Here is a 5,046-nt window from a genome sequence, read left to right as displayed (position 1 = left end):
GGCGCAGTCGGTTAAGCGTCCGACTTCAGCCAGGTCACGATCTCACGGTCCGTGAGTTCGAGCCCCGCGTCGGGCTCTGGGCTGACGGCTCGGAGCCTGGAGCCTGTTTCCGATTCTGTGTCTCCCTCTCTCTCTGCCCCTCCCCCGTTCATGCTCTGTCTCTCTCTGTCCCAAAAATAAATAAAAAACGTTGAAAAAAAAAAATTAAAAAAAAAAAAAAAAAGCCTTAAAAGCAGTAAAAACAAAGTATGGCTTTAAAAAAAACAATTGGGCAAAATCAGCACAGAGGGACCAACTGAGAAGATTAATCTGAATTTTTAAATCTCAAACAATAAAACCAAGCAGAGAGGCAAGTCAGAGGCCCAGTGCAGGAAGCACACGTTTCAAAAGATGGGGGAGGATTTCGAGGTTGGATTCCAGTCCCCATGCTCCCCTCACCATGGTGGGCAAAATCAGCACTCATTGGCAGTGGTGCAGGAAGACTTTCTGGAAGAGGTGGCATTTTAGCTGAACTTTGAAGTTAAGCTACCTTTTGGAAGGCAGTCTTCCCAGAAGAGAACTGAAAAATCAAAATCATGCAGGCAAGAGAAGATGCAGAGTGTTGGAGGGCTTGGGTGTCGGTCAGCCTGACTGGAGCAGGTTGTTACCCTAGGGGAGGGGTGATACAAAGGGACCCAAAGTTGGTTGGGGACCAATAAGGGAGAACCCTAAGTCCATTCCAGGAGTTTGGACCAAGGTCAGCTGGCTCTTCACCATGGAATGAAGAGACAAGCCAAAGGGTCCCTCCAAGACTCTTCATGGTCCCCAGTGACTCTGTCCCAGGCAGGGGGAGGGCCAAAGGGCAGTGTCGCTGACTCAAGGTCATAAACCCCATGAGATCTCAGACAGGGCCAGGGCCTGAGAGAGCTGAGTCCTTTGCTGACGAGGGACTTCACCCAGTCTTGTTTCCCAGAGTTATTATGTGTCAGAAGGATGTAAAGACTCCTTTACAGAAAAGCCTTTCCTCCTGGCAGGATGTGAGAAGTCTGGGGCTGGGGATGTTGACCAGGGATAGGTCTGGGAGTCAGTTCCACCATAGCATTAGAGTGGGGGGAAAGGAGGAGGGGAAAGGGTTAATGGGGGTGATAGTGAAGTGGGGTCGGGAGGGGAAGTGTCCCCCATAACTATGGGTGGGCTTTAAACGAGTCAAGGTTCTATACAATAATGTACAGACTCGAGTTCCTGTAGATCTTCCTCCCATGCTCACACAGCCCCTCCCTTCTCCTCCCCAACACACACACACACACACACACACACACACACACCACTCATCCCTACACTCACAGACTCCCACATGCACATGCTCACATACCTCCTCCTTTCTCCTCCATCCCCAACACACACTCACAAGCAACACACTCATCCCTACACTCAACAGACTCCCATGTGCACATGCTCACAAAGCCCCTCCCTTCTTTCCATCCCCAACACACACACACACACACACACACACACAACACACTCATCTCTAGACTCACAGACTCCCATGTGCACATGCTCACACACCTCCTTTCTCCTCCATCCCCAACACACACACACACATACACACACACACACACACACCCCACACTCATCCCTACAACCACTGACTCCCACATGCACATGCTCACACAGCCCCTCCCTTTTCTTCCATCCCCAACACACACATGCACACACACACAAGCAACACACTCATCCTTATACTCACAGAGTCCAATGTGCACATGCACAGAGACATTCACACACTTGCCTTCCCACACAACGACTCACACTCAGGTATACACTCATGCACCCTTCAGCCAGTAACTGATGTTTCAACAACATCAGCAAAATTAATAAAACAGGGACAATGCAATGATTGTTTTCCAATGCTATATTTGTTCAATTTAATGGACTTTACATCATTCTAAGCTTACATCCCTTCTCTCCTCTTTGGTTTGGGTAAGGGGATATTAAAATATCCTTTCTAGGGGTGCCTGGGTGGCTCAGTCGGTTGAGCGTCCGACTTCAGCTCAGGTCACGATCTCGCGGTCCGTGAGTTCGAGCCCCGCGTCGGGCTCTGCACTGACAGCTCAGAGCCAGGAGCCTGTTTCGGATTCTGTGTCTCCCTCTCTCTCTGACCCTCCCCCATTCATGCTCTGTCTCTCTTTGTCTCAAAAATAAATAAATGTTAGAAAAATTTAAAAATAAATATAATAAATAATAAATAATAAATAAATAAAATATCCTTTCTTTTAGGAAAGGATGGTGATAATAGATGGCAGGGTTTTTTCTTCATATCCTTTCTTAGCAAAACACAAAGCTGGTAATCCTATATCGATTTCCAACTATTATTTATTTATTCTGGTCTGTGAACTCAAAAGCCAGGAAATGGCTGCCTTAGGCTGAAACACATAGGTTTGGGAACATGTCAAGACCCTCCTGCTTGTAGACCTCTAATCTGGAAGCACCTTTCTTCCTTGTTTCCCTGATGCCCTCCAGCTGCTCATTCCCCCCATATCCCTCCCCTAGGAAGCATCAAGAGCCCCAGTGTATTGCTGTGCCCTGTTGCACTGGGACTCTGTGCCCTGGGAGCACCCCAATCCAAGCACCACTAGGTTTTCCTGGAGTTTTTGCATGTCAGGACAGTCATGGATGACAGAAAGTTTTTTCTGATTGCAAAGGGCTTCATCTTCCCCAGCAATGGAACTTGTCTGTAGCAGTCTGATCTCAGGACATTGTTAAATCCAATCTCTTTTGCTCCGTGCATAGCAGATCCCTTAATGGTGCCTTGGGCAGATTCTCTAAGTTTCTGGTGGATTTTGATTATTAAAAAGCTCATTCCAGCTTACATTTTGATCTACATCCATTTAAGACTTTTCTTCTCCTCATCCTTGAACAAAATTCACCTTCAGGACTGGAAGGAGTGAGAACATGAGGCCTGGTCTTTGGTACCAGTCTTCCTGTTTCTCTCCCTGAAGTCCTGGATGGAGGTATGAGGACCACTGAAGAACACTTCCTCCTCCCTCTCCTTAAGTGTTGGGGCAGGGGAGCAGAGTGAGAGAGGCTGCATCTTTTTAACTGGCTGCTTTCCAGTGGCATAGAGGTGTCATGAACTAAGCGTGCCCCCCCTCCAAAATTTATATGTTGAAACAACCCTCAATGTGACTATATTTAGAGACAGAGGCTTTAAGGAGGTAATTAAGATTGAATTGAGGTCATATGGGTGGGGCCCTAATCCTACTGCACTGGTGTCCTAACAAGAAGAGGGAGAGCCACCAGAGCTCTCTCTCTCTCCATGTGCGGACACAGAGAGAAGGTAGCTGTCTGCAAGCCAGGAAGAGCATCCTAACTAGAAACCACAATTCCAGCACCTTGATCTTGGACTTCCAGTCTCCCAAACTGTGAGAAAATAAATGTCTGTTGTTTAAAACACCCCATTTGTGTTATCTGGATGTGACAGCCTGAGCAGACTAAAGTAGAGGTTTTCTGGGTATCTCTCAGCTCTGCATGGTTCCATGGGCTGCAGGTAACCTCTACCTGAGCGCACAGTTATCTTAAGGCATTTCATGCCAAGAGAGTCCCTATGGGACACTACTTGGTGCACCAGGGTTAGAAACGACTGTACAACATCACATGGCATAAATTAAGGAATGGGCTTCATTGGAGGAAAGAGAAATTTACAAGCCTGAGTCAGCCAGAGAAGAGAAAGCATGGGCCCTATCCCCTCATCACCCCACAGAGAGGTGCCTGGCCACTCTGCAGGACACGTAAGCGTGGTCACCACTGCAGTAGAGACTACCATCCTGTCTGCCCTCTCTCTGCATAGGGTAGATGTGGAGCAATGTGGCCAGTGGTGGAAGAGTTAGATTACTTTTCTGTCAGGTAGGCTGAATTTGGGGTGCCTACCATTTACAGGAGTGACAGGGGAGCAAGACCCCAGTACCGGGATAGTTCCTGGAATCCTTTCCTTAGCAATCCTGCTCTGTGTGCCAGATTCACTCGGCCCTCCACTGCCAATAACAGAGAAAGCCAAGGGTGCCTCTCCTCAGCTATCCTGGTCGGTATATCCTCACTGAGGTCCAGCCTCCCATCCTACCCTCCAGGATCCTTCACACTGACAGTGGGACCTGGAAGGGTCAGCTGCCATTCCAACTGTCCAAGCAGCTCACCCTATTTCTATTCTCCCTACTCCCACCCACGGTGTGCTCCAGCCAATCTCCCACTGCAAGAGACCCCAGGGTAAAAAGCACCAGGGTTGTTCCCCACCCACAACTCCTGGCAACAGACAAAACACATGCCAACTGTTACTTGAGCTCCCTGACGCCTCAAACTCCATCCTAGTGATAACACCCTGGTGAGTCTGCCAGTTCCCCAGTCCAGGGAGAACACAGCTGGGGAGAGAGCTTGTATACCCCAGTTTCTATGAGTGAATGTCTTACCCTTCATTATTGCCTTTGGAAAGGGATGCCCTCTCAGCCAGACAAAAGGAAGGGAGAAGCCTCAGAACTTCTCACAGATGAATGAGTCATGACTCCCCAAATCCTTCTACTTATCTCATGGGTGGGAGTGGGTAGACTCTGGGGGTGGCAGGACCAGTTCTATAACCTCTTCGTAGTCCCCAGAAGGAGTGTCTGGACAGATTTGGGCTTAAGTCACCAATTCTGAGCAACACTAGCAGTCCCATGGGACATGCAGGGGTTGTGGCAAGAAGATGGACCACTGGGTTCCCACTGCCATCCCCTGAAGAATGGCCCAGACCTCACAGGGGCTCTGGAACCCACCCTCCATCCTCCCATCTGCCATGGGTGAACATGTTTCCATATGCTAGACAGACCCCAACCCCAGGGTGACTGATCGCATTAGAAATAGCTGTGTGTCATGGACTGAATTTTGTCCCTCCAAAATTCATATGTTGGAGTCATAACCTCCTATACTTCAGAATGTGACTATATTTGGAGACAGGGTTTTAAAGAAGGTTAAATAAAGTCAGTAGAGTGGACCTTAATCCAATATGACTGGTGACTTTATAAGAAGGAGAGATTAGGA

Source organism: Panthera leo, chromosome B1, assembly GCF_018350215.1.
Source record: "Panthera leo isolate Ple1 chromosome B1, P.leo_Ple1_pat1.1, whole genome shotgun sequence".
NCBI classification, from domain to species: domain Eukaryota; kingdom Metazoa; phylum Chordata; class Mammalia; order Carnivora; family Felidae; genus Panthera; species Panthera leo.
Note: the sequence above shows the minus strand (reverse complement) of the source record.